Source organism: Callithrix jacchus, chromosome 7, assembly GCF_049354715.1.
Source record: "Callithrix jacchus isolate 240 chromosome 7, calJac240_pri, whole genome shotgun sequence".
NCBI lineage: Eukaryota > Metazoa > Chordata > Mammalia > Primates > Cebidae > Callithrix > Callithrix jacchus.
In genome coordinates this window covers 63,251,467-63,268,288 of record NC_133508.1, presented here as the reverse complement: position 1 = coordinate 63,268,288, position 16,822 = coordinate 63,251,467, and the positions used below count along the sequence as shown (strand labels likewise).

General features: G+C 42.0%; 1 non-coding gene and 2 pseudogenes across 1 annotated transcript; 1 reads left to right on the top strand and 2 right to left on the bottom strand.

Moving 5' to 3' along the window:
• Positions 1–2,269: 2,269 nt before the first annotated feature.
• Positions 2,270–2,381, bottom strand: LOC118143316 (U5 spliceosomal RNA). The gene has a single exon (XR_004727543.1). It is a non-coding gene; the product is annotated as a U5 spliceosomal RNA (small nuclear RNA).
• Positions 2,382–15,198: 12,817 nt separating this feature from the next.
• Positions 15,199–15,264, top strand: LOC118143449 (U7 small nuclear RNA; annotated as a pseudogene).
• Positions 15,256–15,294, bottom strand: LOC118143448 (U7 small nuclear RNA; annotated as a pseudogene).
• Positions 15,295–16,822: the final 1,528 nt, after the last annotated feature.

The following is a 16,822-nucleotide window of genomic DNA, read 5'->3' as shown; positions in this document are numbered from 1 at the left end:
CAATCACCCAGAAGCTTGGCTTTCTGGCTTCAGCATTGACTTCTGAAACTTTTTGTTGAGTGACCAAAGAAACAGAAGAAAAAGGGAAAAAGCCTAACTACTTAGGTACATACCATACCTCCTGTGCCCATCTATCTTCAAAACGTTTTTCTGTAGGATCATAGTTCACAATTTCTTCTTATTTTATTTTATTTTTTTAAGATAGAGTCTTTTCTGTCGCCCAGGCGGGAAATGACGTGATCTCAGCTCATGGCAACTCCACCTCCTGGGTTCAAGAGATTCTCCTGCCTCAGCCTCCCAAGTGGCTGAGATTACAGGCACCTGCCACCACATCCGGCTAATTTTTGTATTTTTAGTAGAGATGGGGTTTCACCATGTTGGCCAGCCTGATCTCGAACTCCTGACCTCAGGTGATCCACCCGCCTCAGCCTCCCAAAGTACTGGGATTACAGGCATAAGCCACCATGGCTGGCCTTCTTTTTCTTTCTTTCTTTCTTTTTTTTTTTTTTTTTGGTTAGAGACAGGGTCTATGTTTCCCAGGCTAGAGTCACAACTCACTGCAGCTTCAATCCCCCAGGCTCAGACAATCCTCCCACCTCAGCTCCTTGAGTAGCTGGAACCACAGGTGCACACCACAATGCCGGGCTAATTTTTAAATTATTTGTACAGATGGGGGAGTCTCCTTATGTTGTCTAGGCTGGTATTGAACTCGTGGCCTCAAGTGATCCTCCTGCCTTGGCCTCCCAAAGTGCTGAGATTACAGGCGTGAGCCACGGTGCCCACCCTTTGTTTGGGGGTAGGGGTGGGGAGGTACAGGATCTTGCTCTATTGCCCAAGCTGGTCTCAAAAACGCAGCCTCAAGTGATCCAATCATCTTTGTCTCCCAAAGTGCTGGGATTATAGGGCGAGGTACTGTGCCCAGCCCCACAAGTTATTATATCAAGAGAATTGGAAGCAAAACCTTCATATTCAGTGTAGGTAAATGCTTTGTGAGCTATGGGGAATTTCCAGGCCAATATATGTTTAAGATTTAGAAAACTACTTTAAGGTTACAAGCAGACCCAGATGGGTTTCTAACATTTGAAGTAAGTATTGCTCTAAGTTGTGAAGCAGCTTTCAGCTTCCCTGGAAACTTTTCCACTGATTTCAATAGGAAGAGGCAAAGGGAATTTGTATCAGAGATTGAAGAGGTTTGTACTTGAGACTTGGCCCAGAAGACAGACAACAGGTATTCTATGACAGGTCCCTCTGATAAGTTTTCCCTTACTGGAGAGTACCTCAGTTAAGAGGAAAAAGGGGTAGGCTTAACTTTTTTTTTTTTTAGAGACAGGGTCTTGCTCTGTTGCCCAGGCTGGAGTGCAGTGGCACAATCTCAGCTCACTGCAACCTCCACCTCCAGGGTTTAAGCGATTCTCCTACCTCGGCTTCCCAGGCAGCTGGGACTATAGGCGTGTACCACTATGCCCAGGTAATTTTTGTATTTTTGGTAGAGATGGAGCTTCACTATGTTGGCCAGATTGGTCTCAAACTCCTAACCTCAGGTGATCTGCCTGCTTCAGCCTCCCAAAGTGCTGGGATTACAGGTGTAAGCCTAGCTGGCTTAACTCAAGTGTGTACCAAAACCCATGCCCTTTCTGCCACTCAGAATGTAATTTACTCAGTTGGTTTTTTGATTTTACTTCCCATTTTCCCATCTCAGTCACGTTAAAGATTTTTGCCTCACTTCCAAGACCTTGTATATTCTGTTCCAAACCTACTTATCAGTCACTATTTCTAACTCTTCATTAAAGTGTATATTCTAATTTGGCCAAACACAGTGTTCTAAGAACATGCCCCTATGTTACTGCCTCTGAACCTTTGTTCATTTCCCTCTGATTTTCCTCCACGTGCTTTTCTCTCCTTTATTCAAATCCTATCTGAACCTTGAGGCCCACCAGGGTTTTATTTCCTCTACTCAGTCTTCCCCACCACTAATTTCTCCCTTCCTGTCTTCACATCAATAGCATTATGTAATATATCAAATTGTTGACCACTCTGGTGAAAATCATGTTTAGTTATTTCATATCTCAGGTCTAACTTTCCAAATGAAACATATAAAGTACCTAGAGTCAGGTGTTTCTTGGGTATCCCTCACAGGGGTTCCTTGCTGGCCATTCATGATAATCACTGGGTGCTTGTTTAAAAAATAGATGATGAGGTTGTATCCTCCCAGAGATTTTGTTTTGTTAGAACTAAGATGGGTTAAGGAATCTGTATTTTTTTTTTTTTTAGCCTCTTGAAAAACGAGGCCTCACAAAATTGGAAAAAGACTCATAACTGTTCCTCTTCACGGAAATCTTAAAGGCAAAAGATTTGTATGATCTGAAGAGAAACCAGAGTAAGAATCTGTATTTTTTGCATGCACTCAGGTACCTAACTAATATCCTGATAGGAGTTGGGGAATCACTGCTCATAGCACTTGCCATAGAAGACACTCAACTTGAGTAGAAACATTTGGGTGTAGACTACATAAAAGTATATACTTATTTATATTACATGTGACCTCATGGATAGGCACTCTACAACCAAATCTACAATTTAGGGCACAAATTGAAAGGCAGATAATCTGGTTTACTCTCTGTGGCATGGGTTTGCTATGTTTGGAAGCAGAATCTCCTCTAGGTCTGTGATGGCTTGGTAATTACAATTGCAGAGTAGAACAGGTTGATAGAATTGTAGCTGATTAAAAACAGTTTCCTATTCTCAATCAGTTGCAGTCTATAGCATTTGTTTGTGGATTAATATTTAGGGGGAAGGAGACTTTGATGTGGGAAAAAGCTGGTCAAATTCAGCCCCAGGCATTACAAAATTAGTAAAATGAATCTTCCTGTCTACTCCTCACCTCATATTTCTAAATCCAGCTCAAGTGTTAAATGATGAAGGATTAAGCTGTGATTCCCCTCCTGGGGTACTTGTGTTTTTAAAGGGAATCCTATGGAAGTGAGAGGAGAGGATTATCTTAATGACCCCCAACCTTACTTGTTAGGCAGACTGCCCAGAGCCCGAGATTTGGTAGAGCATTCTCTTACAGGATGATCCCCTGGACACCACTCTGCTTCTTCCTATAGTTTACAATTCTAAGTAAAATGAACAGTGACTAAAAAAGTTTCCATTATTCTGAGAGCTGAGCAAATAGGACCCTTTCAGTTTACGTGTGGACATGCTGGTCTGCTCTGAGTGTTGTTAGATGAATCATCTGGGTTGCAAAGTCCCATCACTGTTTTGCTAAAATACTGTATCACGGATTTTCAATATTCTTATGCTATTATATTCAAAGAGAAAACTCATGAGTGTTCTTTATATTTGTTCAGCAAATATTGAGTGCCTATTATGTTTCAAGTATTGTCCTATATGCTAGAGATAAAACTATGAACAAAATTCATGGAGGTTACATTATGGGAGAGGTGGTGAAGGGGTGATGAGAGAGAGAGATATATATATAAACAAAATAATGATATATGTTAAATGATAAGTGCTGTGGAGGAGAAATAAGCAGAGAATGGAAATGAGTGTTGGGGGAGGGTTTAAATTTTAAATTGAATGGGCAGGGAAGATCTCACTGAGAAGGTGACACTGTAGTAAAGACTTGAAGAGGGTGAGGAAGCCAAGAAGCCATGCACATATCTGAGAAAACAAAATTCCTAACTGGTTTAAGAGCTCTCAGATCCTAGGTTAAGATTTATAATTTGTTAATCTGAATCTAATTCTAGTACCATCACTAAATGCATAATAATTTCCCCTTTGAAAGCTACTCAGTCATCAAAAATATAAAGTACCATAAGTCTTAGTTGAAAATTTCATATCAAAAAGTAAATTTTGGCTGGATGCAGTGGCTTACGCTGGTAATCCCAGCACTTTGGGAGGCCAAGGTGGGCAGACCACCTGAGGTCAGGAGGTCAAGACCAGCCTGGCCAACATGGTGAAACCCTGTCTCTACTAAAATTACAAAAAATTAGCTGGGCATGGTGGCGTGTGCCTGTAGTCCCAGCTACTCGGGAGGCTGAGGCAGGAGAATTGCCTGAACCCAGGAGGCGGAGGTTGCGGTGAGCCGAGATTGCGCCATTGCACTCCAGCCTGGGTAACAAGAGTGAAACTCCGTCTCAAAAAAAAAAATTAAAAAAAAAAAAAATAAATTTTCTTTTTCTCTTTTTGTTGAGATGGAGTCTCATTCTGTTGCCCAAGCTGAAGTGTAGTGGTGCAGTCTTGGCTCACTACAACCTCTACCTCCAGGACTTAAGCTATTCTCATGAATCAACCCCCAGAGTAGCTGGGACTATAGGCACAGGCCACCATACCCAGCTAATTTTTTGTATTTTAGTAGAGATGGGGTTTCACCGTGTTGCCTAGGGTGGTCTCAAACCCATGAGCTCAGGCGATCCACCTGCTTTAGCCTCCCAAAGTGCTGGGATTACAGGAGTAAGTCACTGTGCCCAGCCAATTTTATTTTATTTTTTTTGAAAGCCAAGTAGTACTACCACAGTAATGTTGAGGAATAGAGTCTATCCAGGAGAAAAGAAAAAAAAAATTCATTGTGATTTTCACATGAAAGCGTCTCATTTCTGTTAATTACTTCAACGAAAAAAACAATCACAAGAAAAATTAGACATTGGATTTTTTTTTGCAGGGGGGTGGGACCGGAGGTTCACTCTTGTTGCCCAGGCTGGAGTGCAATGGTGCAATCTCAGCTCACTGAAACCTCCGCCTCCTGGATTCAACCGATTCTCCTGCCTCAGCCTCCAGAGTAGCTGGCATTATAGGCAGGCACCACCACGCAAGGCTAATTTTTCATATTTTTAGTAGAGACAGGGTTTCTCCATGTTGCTCAGGCTGGTCTTGAACTCCCGACCTCAGGTGACCTGCCCACCTCGGCCTCCCAAAGTGCTGGGATTACAGGCTTGACTCACCATCTCCAGCTATCTGGTTTATTATTATTATTATTATTATTATTATTATTATTATTTTGAGATGGAGACTCGCTCTGTCGCCCAGGCTAGTGGGTGCAGTGGTGCAATCTTGGCTCACTGCAACCTCCACCTACCCGTATCAACTGATTCTTCTGCCTCAGCCTCGTGAGTAGCTAGGATTACAGACACGCACCACTAGGTCCAGATAATTTTTGTATTTTTAGTAGAGATGGGGTTTCACCATGTTGGTCAGGCTGGTCTCAAACTTCTGACCTCATGATCCACCTGCCTCAGCCTCCTAAAGTGCTGGAATTACAGGCGTGAGCCACCCTGCCCAGCCTCAGCTATTTTTTTTTTTTTTTTAATGGAAAGTTTTTCTAATTTGGTTCTCAGAATGACAATGTGAAATACACACAACTAGTATTATGCTCAGTTTATACATGAGAATGCTGTGTCTCAGAGGGATTGTTTTGCCTCAGGCCACACAGCTGAAAAAGGTGATTCAGCCAAGTGTTAAAACTCAGGTCTTTTGACTTTAAATCCCATGTCTCTTCTATCATAGTTACCTTTTCAGTTGCCAGATTAGGAAAACAACTACACCACAGTATTTACTTACCCATTTTAAGCAACCTCTAGATGCCCTGTGAAACCACATCTGTCATATATATATATATATATATATATATAGTCATATATATATATATTGTCATATGTATATATATATATTGTCATATATATATATAGTCATATGTATATATATATATAGTCATATATATATATATATATATAGTCATATATATATATATATATATATATATATATATATATCAACAGTGTATTGGAAAAGCTAGTTGTAAAATTAAACTTAAAACCAAAATGATAGACAGGTGGCACCAGTTTCTAAGGCATAGGTCTTAAAGGCTGGAAGTCTAACTCACAACAGAAATGTTATCCCTTTCTACCACTGGGCTCTGGTACAAGGAATGCTTTCCACCTTGGGCAGAGTAGATGCTGAGAAGCAGTACAATATTTCATTTATGAATGCCTGAATTAGTGGCAAAAGGAGATAAAGAACTGGTTGTAGTTCTTAAATTTGGTTCTTTTTTAAATTATTGCACTCTTGTTACTTATTCCTCACATTTCTATAAAAGTCTACTATCTTGGTTCTCTCACTTCTGTCTCTCTTGTTTTTCCTTTTTCCTGACCTCTTTCCCAAATCCTTCTCTCTCTCTCTCTCTTTTTTTTTTTTTCTTAGAGACAGTGTTTCACTCTGTTGCACAGGCTGGAGTGCAAGTGTAGTGATATGGTCCTAGTTCACTGCAGCCTTAAGCTCCTGGGCTCAAGTAATCCTCCTGCCTCGATCCTCCAAAGCTGGATCACAGGTATGAACCACCTTGCCCAGCCCAGAATCCTTATTGAACATTCTTCATAAACACGTTTCTTTCCTCTCCTCTTCTCTTCTCTTCTCTTTTATGGAGTCTCGCTCTATCACCCAGGCTGGAGTGCAGTGGTGTGATCTCAGCTCACTACAACCTCTGCCTCCCAGGTTCAAGTGATTCTCCTGCCTCAGCCTCCAGAGAAGCTGGGACTACAGATGCCCTCCACCACATCTGGCTAATTTTTGTATTTTTAGTAGAGATGGGGTTTCACCTTGTTGGCCAGGCTGGTCTCAAACTCCTGACCTCCTGATTTGCCCACCTCAGCCTCTCAAAGTGCTGGGGTTATAGGCATAAGCCACCATGTCTGGCCCATAAACACATTTAATGGCTCCAAAGTATAGTTCATTTCAGGAAAATAAGATCCAGTCTAGCATTGACGACCTTTCTTATCTGACACAACTTACTAAAACTGACACAAGATGAAACAGAAAATCAGAGTTGTCCTATATCTGTTAAAGAAATTGAATTTGGTATCAAGAATCTTCCCTAAAGCAAGCTGTAGGCCCAGATGATTTTACTGGTAAACTAAGACCAATCTTACACAAATTCTTTCAGAAAATAGAGGAGGAGGAAACATTTATAACTTATTAGACATTCTCTAGCCAACCTGACCTTTGCCACCTATACTGCAAACACCAAAGACCATGTGTGTGTTTCTTAGTCATCCCCCACACAACATGTTGCATGCCTTTGATGACTCTGTTTCCTTTCTTTGAATGCCCTCCCCACTCCCTTTGCCTATACAAGAACTTTGGATGGATAAGACTGAGGATACTTAGATGATCTGAAAGTTAGACCCTATTCTTTTGTCACCTGACTCTAAAGATAAGCATAGCCTGGAAAAGTGAGTACAAAAAATAGAAATAGAAATTCATGTTAGTATTGTACATATACATTAAACCCAATATAGTGTACATAAAAGAAGAAGATTCAGGGCTTTTCTGATTTGGGAGAAGTATTTCTGCTCAGCGGTGAAATATAATACTGAATTGAGTAAATGCAGAGAAAATTAGTTTTGAGGGTTTTTTTTTTTTAAAGTAAAAAAATACCAGACCAGGCATTGTGGCTCATTCCTCTAATCCCAGCACTTTGGGAGGCTCAGGCAGGACAGTCACTTGAGCCCAGGAGTTCAAGACCAGCCTGGAAAACATAGACCCTGTCTCTACAAAATACAAAATTACAAATTAGCCAGGTGGGCAAATCACACTGCCATGTGTATACCTGTGGAACAATCTTGCATGTTCTTCACATGTACCACAAAACCTAAAATGCAAAAAAAAAAAAAAAAAAAAGCCAGGAATTCTGGTACACTCCTGTAGTCCCAATTACTCGGGAGACTGAGGCAGAAGAATTGCTTCAACCCAGGAGGCAGAGGTTGCAGTGAGCCAAGATCATGCCACTGCATTCCAGCCTGCTTAACAGAGTGAGATTCCATCTCAAAAAAAATTTTTTTTTAAGTCAAAAAATAACAGATGCCAGTGAGGCTACACAGAAAAGGGAATGCTTATACACTGTTGGTGGGAGTGCAAATCAGTTCAACCATTCAACCATTGTGGAAAGCAGTGTGGCAGTTCCTCAAAGAGCTAAAAACAGAACTACCATTTGTCCCATTACTCGGTATATACCCAAAGGAATATAAATCATTCCACCTTTGGACACATGCACACCTATGTTCATTGCAGCACGCTTCACAATAGCAAACACATGGAATCAACTAAATGCCCATCAATGGTAGACTGGATAATGAAAATGTGGTGCATATTCACCAATGAATACTACACAACCATAATAAAGAATGAGATTATGTCCTTTGCAGGAATGAGATTATGTCCTACGGATGGAGCTGGAGGCCATTATCCTTAGCAAACTAACATAGGAACAGAAAACTAATGGAGCACATTCTCCCTCATAAGTGGGAGCTAAATGATGAGAACACATGGAAACAAAGAGGGAACAATAGACACTGGGGTCTACCTAAGAGTGGAGGGTGGGAGGAGAGAGAGGAGCAGAAAAAATAACTGATGTGTACTAGGCTTAGTACTGGGGTGATAAAACAATATACAACAAACCTCTGTGACATGAATTTACCTGTATAGCAAACCTGCACATGTACCCCTGAACCTAAATAAAAGTTAAAAAAAAAATTAGCCAGATGTGGTATGTGCCTGTAGTTCCAGCTACTCAGGAGGCTGAGGTGGGAGGATTGCTTGAGCCCAGGAGGTTGAGGCTACAGTGAGCTGTGATCACAACACTGTACTCCAGCTTGGGAGTTTAGGAAAAAAAAAAAAAAAACAGCAAGAGAATACCAATAAGAGCCTTATTGGATATACACTTGGTGTTCCCTGCTTTCATGGAACTTACAGTCTAAAGGAAGAAACAGACAATAAACAGGTAAACAGAATTATAAATTGTGATGAACTTTTCTAAATAAAAAGAACAAATCCTGAAAGAGAAAATAATGGAAGGAAGCTACTTCAAGATTGATGGTCAGGAAAGGCCACTCTGAGGAAGTAAAATTTCTTGCAGGATGAGAAGGCACCAGGGTGAGGGCCATTCCAGGCAGAGAGAAGAGAGTATGTGATAGTTGTTGTTTTTTTTTTTTTTTCATCTAGGCTGGAGTGCAGTGGTGCCATCACAGCTTGCTGCAACCTCCACCTCCTGGGTTCAGGTGATTCTCCTGCCTCAGCCTCCTGAGTAACTGGAATTACAGGCGTGTCCGCTTGCCTAATTTTTGTATTTTTAATAGACATGGGGTTTCACCATGTTGGCCAGACTGGTCTTGAACTCTTGACCTCTGGTGATCCACCCGTCTCAGCCTCCCAAAGTGCTGGGATTACAGGTGTGAGCCACTGTGCCTAGCCAGTGATAGTTCTTAAAATGGAAGGTTATCAAATTCTGGCTGGGTTTGGTGGCTCATGCCTATAATCCCAGCACTTTCGACAGCCAAGTTGGGAGGATTGCTTGAGCCCAGGAATTCAACTGGGCAACATAAGGAGACTCCCCAGTCTCTTTATACGTTAAACATATATATGTGTATGTGTGTGTGTGTGTGTGTGTGTGTGTGTGTATGTATATGTATATGTATATATATAGTCTCGCTCTGTCACTCAGACTGGACTGCTATGGAACAATCTCAGCTCACTGCAACCTCCACCTCTTGGGTTCAAGTGAGTCTCCTACCTTAGCCTGCAGAGTAGCTGGAGCTATGGGTGCACACCACCACACCCAGCTAATATTTTGTATATTTAGTAGATATGGGATTTCACCATGTTGGCCAGGCTGGCCTCAAACTCCTTGCCTTAAGTGATTTGCCTTCTTCAGCCTCCAGAAGTGCTGGGATTACAGGTGTGAACCACTGTGCCCAGCCTACAATTAAAAAAAAAAAAATTAGCCGAGTGTGGTAGTTTGTGCCTGCCTATAGTCCCAGTAATTCAAGAGGCTGAGGTGGGAGGATTGCTTGAGGGTGGGAGGTCAAGCCTGCAGTGACCTGTGACATGATCTCTGATCTCACTTCTGCACTTCAGCCTTAGTGACAGAGCAAGATCCTGAAAAAAAAAGAAAGAGGAAGGAAGGAAGGAAGGAAAGAGGGAAAGAAGGAAGGAAAAGAAAAAGAAAAGAAATTTACCAGGTTCTATTACTTACCAGCTGAACACAAACAGAAGATCAATGTGGCGGGCAGGTTGGAGAGGTAGGTGAGGCCAGTCCATACAGGGCTTTCTTGGACCTCAAAGGAGTTTGTATTTTATTCTAAACACAGTGGTAAGCCACTAGAGAATGATATGTTAACAAAGAGAGAATTGAGAAAATCCTAGAGCCACAGTATTTCAAAATGTTTCTCACTGATGAAGAAACTGATGCTCAGAGAGGTTCAGTGACTTGCCCAAGATTACACAATCCAGAAACCATGGAATTGAGATTTAGTCTCATAGCCTCTGGTTCAAGGACTCTGTTCTTTCCGATAGATTATCTAGTTGTTGCTTGGGCCAAAAGCTTCACAATATTCTTAATTCCTCTCTATTTCTTATATATTCCTCGTCATATCCATCAGCAGATCCTGGGACCTATACCTCCAAAATATGACTGCTTGTTACCACTTGCACTGCTACCACCCTGAGCCAAGCCACCATTATTTCTTGCTTTGATTCCCACAATTGCCTCCTCACTGGTCTCCCTGCTTCAGCTTTTGCATCCCTATCTTCTATTTTCTACATAGCAGCCATAATAATCCTTTTAAAACATACATCACATTTACAACTATATGTATCCATAATTTTTTTAAAGGCTGAGTGTGGTGGCCTGTGCCTGTAACCCCAGTGTTTTGGGAGGCCAAGGCAGGAGGATTGCTTGAGGCCAGGGGTTTGAGGCCAGTCTGGGCAACATAGTGAAACCCGGTCTCTCAAAAAAAATTTAAAAATTAGTTGGGCGTGGTTGTTCATACCTGTAGTCCTAGCTACTTAGGAGGCTGAGGCAGGAGGATCACTTGAGCCCAGGAGTTTAAGGCTGCAGTGAGCTATGACTGTGCCACTATACTCCAGCCTTGATGACCCTGTTGTAAAAAAAAAAAAAAGTATGTCGTATCATGTCTTTCCCCTATTAAAAACCCTCCAGTGGCTTCTCACCTCACTCAGAATAAAAAGAACCCAGAGAGGTCAGGCACTGTGACTCACACCTGTAATCTCAATATTTTGGGAGGCCAAGGCAGGAGGATGACTTGAGCCCAGGAGTTCAAGATTAGCCTGGTCAACATGGTGAAACCCTGTCTCAACTAAAAATACAAAAGTTAGCTGGGAGTGGTGGTGCACACCTGTGATCCCAGCTACTCAGGAGGCTGAGGCAGGAGAATTGCTTGACCAGAGAGGTGGAGGTTGCAGTGAGCCAAGATCGTGCCACTGCGCTCCAGCCTGGGTGACAGAGTGAGAATCTGTCTAAAACAAAACAAAACAAAACAAAACAAAACAAAACAAAACAAAACAAAACAAAAGACCCTACAAAGATTTACAAGGTCTTACAAGTCTGTCCCCTCCACTGACACTTTCCTGACCTCTCTTACATCTTTCCTTGGCTTATTCTATTTAGCTACACTGGTCTCCTTCAACAAGGAAACTCCTGTGTCAGGACCTGTGCATTTGCTGTATCTTCTGCCTGGCATGCTTCTCCCTCATATTTGTATGGCTTGTTCTCTCTCTTATGTCTCAGCTCAAAATCACCTCTTCACTGAGTTCTTTCTGCCTACCCTTTATAAACTAAAAAACTTGCTGAAACTATAATTTCTGTCTCCCTTAACACTGCTTTATGATTCTCAATACCCTCATTACCATTTAATACACCGTAGGTTTACTTATTTATTTTTTTGATGCTTCCCATAGGAATGTAAGTCCCATGAGAATAAGAACTTGATTTTATTTTCTGTTCTTAGAACGCTGTTTTCGGCCAGGCGCCGTGGCTCAAGACTGTAATCCCAGCACTTTGGGAGGCCGAGGCAGGCGGATCATGAGGTCAAGAGATCAAGACCATCCTGGCCAACATGGTGAAACCACATCTCTACTGAAAATACAAAAATTAGCTGGCTGTGGTGGTGTGAGCCTGTAGTCCCAGCTACTCAGGAGGCTGAGGCAGGAGAATTGCTTGAACCCGGGAGGCAGAGGTTGCAGTGAGCCAAGATTGTGCCACTGCACTCCAGACTGGCACCTGGCGACAGAGTGAGACTGTCTCAAAAAAAAAAAAGAACACTGTTTTCACCTCCGGTAACACTGCCTGGTACATAGTAGGTGGATAGAGGCAGTTGACTAAAGAACAGGACCTATGTATTCAATGACTGAATTAACAGAAAGACAAAGTTATTCTTCCAAGGATGGGAAAGCACGTTATAAACTAGGAAGTGGTATAAAACTTTATTTTTTCTGGTTGGTTTCTTAGCCTTAAGATCCTCTTTGAAAATCTTTACTAAATGGAGTAGACTCAAATGATCTTGGATGCAATGCTGACTCTTGATAGGCCACCAAATACATAACTGCGTGTCAGGAAACCCAGTCTTGCCATCTTTCTTGGGCTCACTGGCAAAGCTAGCAAGAATTTCTTGCTCTTTTCTAAGGCATCCTTACATGCTTTTGACCTTTTAGAGTTTTTATTCTGGGCAATGGGAGTGATGGTTGATGCCCTGTCTGTAGTTGGGATTCTGTACCGGGAAAGTCATTCAATTAAATCAAGCAGTATTGAATTCCTAATTGACACAAATGAGACAGACAGACAGCTGGAGGAGTGGGGGAGGGACAGGGAGCAGGTGCCCTGAATAATGGACAAAGAAGAGAGGCAGAATATAAATTGAAGCTAATGTTGAAGAAGCTCACTGTGAGTCTAGATTTTGTGCCACAAGAAAAGTAAACTTTGCCACAGCTTACTTTACATAGAGCAGAAAGGATCCGGTGGTGTCTCTGCCAAGGATGAGGCAACAGATTCCAAATGCTTGTGCCATTTTGGCCTCCCTGATTTGTTTGCCTCTTTTCAGGTACCATCATTTGTGAGAATCACTCTTAGTAAAGTCTTCATTTTGTTTTTGTTTTTTCCAAAACAAACTTATCAGGTAGTGTTTGAATGAAATAAACTGCTTTGAAAATTCTATTTGTCAAAGGAATTCTTAATACATGTTAGGAAGGTGAAGGGAAGGATGTTCCTAGATCTTCAATGCCAGATATAGGAGGCATTTCTGCAGAGAAGGCATGTATCTTGTCAGCTCCAGAATTTTCTCTGAGAATGTTGGGGGCTTTTTTCTTCTCAGTGCCCTCTTGATCAGAGCTTTGACTCCCAGCTCAGACAGTTCTCTGTAGTCATGGGAATTGCTCCCATAATTAGCAGTGTCTCCTGCCTGGAACACAGACAAGTAAATGTTCAAACCTGGCAGCTGATCCTGGGAAGGAGAGCTGATTAAATCTTTCCTGTTGAGAGGCACCTTTTTGATTTGAATGTGACACCTACATGCCCCACCTCAGGTTTGTCTGGGGGAAGCAGTTTCGCCCATATCTTCATAACTGAAGATCCTAGTATTTTAAAGAAACATTTAATCTTAAAATGGGCCCACTGGTTTCCCAAGTTAAGTAACTTAGGGAAAAGCCTAGGATTTTTTCCTCTCTCCTGGCCCCTTCTCCACTAAGCACCACCCTGTGCTTGGTATGCTGAAAGCTCCTGCTGCACAGGTATCATCAAATGCCAGGGGCCTTGAGAAATAAAAGGAGTTCAGAACACCACTAAATAGACATAAGTATTAACTACAAATGGAAGACTGAAAGAGCAGGCAAACTATTTCTTTAGAAGATTTAGTAAGACAGGCTGGAACCATCAAGCCCCAAAGTGAATACTCTTGGTGATACTCCGTTCCAGGAAAGCTTTCTACAGGCGGAGGTGTATTCTTATCTGGATGTAGCTAGGATTATGTACTACCATTCAAACACTTTCGGGAGAGACAATATCCATTTTCCTACTGACTTCAAGGCAGCCTTTTAAGTTTATTCAGATTTATTTTGGTGAGTGCAATAAAAAAAGCAAGGTTGGAGAATTATGTTTAACAAAAATAAAGTCATTGTATGCCTAAAGTTTCCCACTGAAAGCTGCTTTTAAAGCAGTTTGCTGCTCCTCAGCTCCAGTCACCTCAGCAATACTTGCATTCAGTCAGATTGGCTGTGAACAAAGCAAATTTGCTTCATACACAACAGCCCTAAACCTCCACTCTCAGGACAGAAGTCTTCCTTAGCAATGTTTTCTACATGGCTCTGGTTAAGGGCCATTCACTTACCTCTAACCTCTTTCTCCTGGGAGACAAAGGCACCTTTGGGCTGAAGTGACACAGGAGAGTTAGAATCAGATTTGTTATCGACATTGCAGCCTTCAATTTCAGTAACAGGCTAAATCTGTCTATTCCAACTACAGGAAGGCAATCTTTATAACCCCTGGAGCACTTGGCCAATTATGCACCTGCAAATATACCATACGGACATTTCAGGTTCCTAAGCACTTTGAAAACTGATACTTAAACAGTCTCAAGGGATCCTATCACCCACCTCGAATAATAGCTGCTTTGGAATCTGTTATTGGCACCAGAAAAAGAAAGAGTCCTCTGAAGTCATTCTAAAGCCATTTTTATTGTGCATTTTCAAACAAAGAACCTCACCAAAAGAACTTCTGTTACAAAATCAGGGTTGAAAGTCAAACTCATCTCATCTAAGAGTCAATTACCCTGGTAATTTTGTGAGGGGATGGGAAATGAGTGTTAGAGGAAAGGATTGTGGGGAGGGGGTGGGATTGGCTTTTAAAATCCCCTGGGTGAGAAGGGTGTTCCCACTGACTCGAAACCCTAACAATTACAACAGAAGGGCCTCTGTGACTTTCTGGCCATAAACTTTTTATGATTATTAACTGAGGAAACCTAGAATATGTGGAATTTTAACAGTTGGCTTTCAACCTCCATTTGCTCCTTTCTGAGAAACTTGTTTTTGCACAGTGTAATAACCTAAGGCTCAGAATTTATGTTAGCTACCTTGATATTCTTTGCTGAAAAGCTACCTTCTTACATATCTTATTTCCAGTAAAGAGGCAGATGCCCTGTGTGCTGTTTGTCTTTGGAAAGAATACATGTGGGAAAAGAAACAATTTTCTTCTCCTTGGAATTAAATTAAATCATGACCACCTGTTGTGGGATTATCCTGCCATCTGCTGTTCGGAAGAGAAACAACAGCAGAGAACCGGACAGAGGAAGTAAAATGCTGGAAAGCTTAGCTCCCAGATGTCCATCAGTTGATTATGGGTATTGGTATAGTTGAAATTTTCAGTGTTACACCTCTTTTAGAATTTGTCTATCAGGTTTTCCAGTGTTCACTGATGAATTTGTCTCTTAGACAAATTCTAAAAGAGCTGTAACACTGAAGATGGTTTCTTCAGAAAACCTTCCCACAGGAAAAACAAAAAGATTCCTTTAAAAAATTTTTTTAAAAAAGATCTCTCTTTCTTTCTTTTCTTTAGAGATGGAGTGTCACTCTGTTGCCCAGTGGTGCAATCTCAGCTCACTGTAATCTCTGCGTCCAGGGATCAAATGATTCTCCTGCCTCAGCCTCCTGAGTAGCTGGGATTATAGGCGTGTGCCACAATTCCACGCTAATTTTTGTATTTTTACGGGATTTCACTATGTTGGCCAGGCTGGTCTCAAACTCTTGATCTCAGGTGATCCGCCCACCTAAACCTCCTAAAGTGCTAGGATTACAGGTGTGAGCCACTGCACCCGCCCTCACTTTGTATTTATTTAATTTTTTTGAGATAGGGTTCTCTCTGTTGCCCAAGCTGGAGTACAGAGGCACCATCATGGCTCACTGCAGCCTCAAACTCCTAAAGTCAAGTGATCCTCCCACCTCAGCCTTCCAAGTAGCTGGGACCACAGATGTGCACCACCACACCCAGCTAATTTTTATTTTTATTAAAAAAATTTTTTGAAACAGGGTTTACTCTGTTGCCCATGCTGGAGTGCAGTGGTGCGATCATGGCTCACTGCAGACTCGACCTCCCAGACTCAAGTGATCCTCTGATCTCAGCCTCCCAAGTAGCTGGGTCTACACCACTACGCTCAGCTACTTTTTATAATTTTTTTTTTACTTTTTTTTTTTAAGATGGGGTTTCACCATGATGGCCAGGCTGGTCTTAAACTCCTGACCTCAGGTGATCCACCCACCTTGGTCTCCCAAAGTGCTAGGATAACAGGCGTGAACCACAGCACCCGGCCACTTTTTATGATTTTTGTAGAGATAGTGTCTCCCTGTGTTGCCCAGGCTGGTCTCAACCTCCTGGGCTCAAGTGATCCTTCTGCTTCAGCCTCCCAAAGTACTGGGAATACAGGCATGAACCACTGTGCATGGCCTGATTTATTTATTTATTTATTATTTTGAGACTTACTCTTTTTCCCAGGCTGTAGTGCAATGGCTCCATCTCAGCTCACTGCAACCTCTGCCTCCTGGGTTCAAGCAATTCTCCTGCCTCAGCATCCCAAGTATCTGGGATTACAGGTGTGTGCCACCACACCTGGCTAATTTTTGTATTTTTAGTAGAGATGGGATTTCGCCATGTTGGCCAGGCTGGTCTTGAACTCCCTACCTCAGGTGATCTGCCCACCTCAGCCTCCCAAAGTACTGAGATTACAGGTGTGAGCCACAGCTCCTTGCCCTGATTTATTATTAATATTTTATTTTGTCTATGGGTTCTCTCAATCTTTGTTTGTTTGTTTTGCTTGAGACAGAATCTCACTCTGTTATCCAGGCTTCAGTGCAGTGGTGCGATCTCAGCTCACTACAAGCTCTGCCCCAGGTTCAAGCGATTTTCCTGCCTCAGCCTCCTGAGTAGCTACAGGCATGTGCCACCATGCCCTGCTGATTTTTTTGTATTTTTAGTAGAGATGGGGTTTTCACA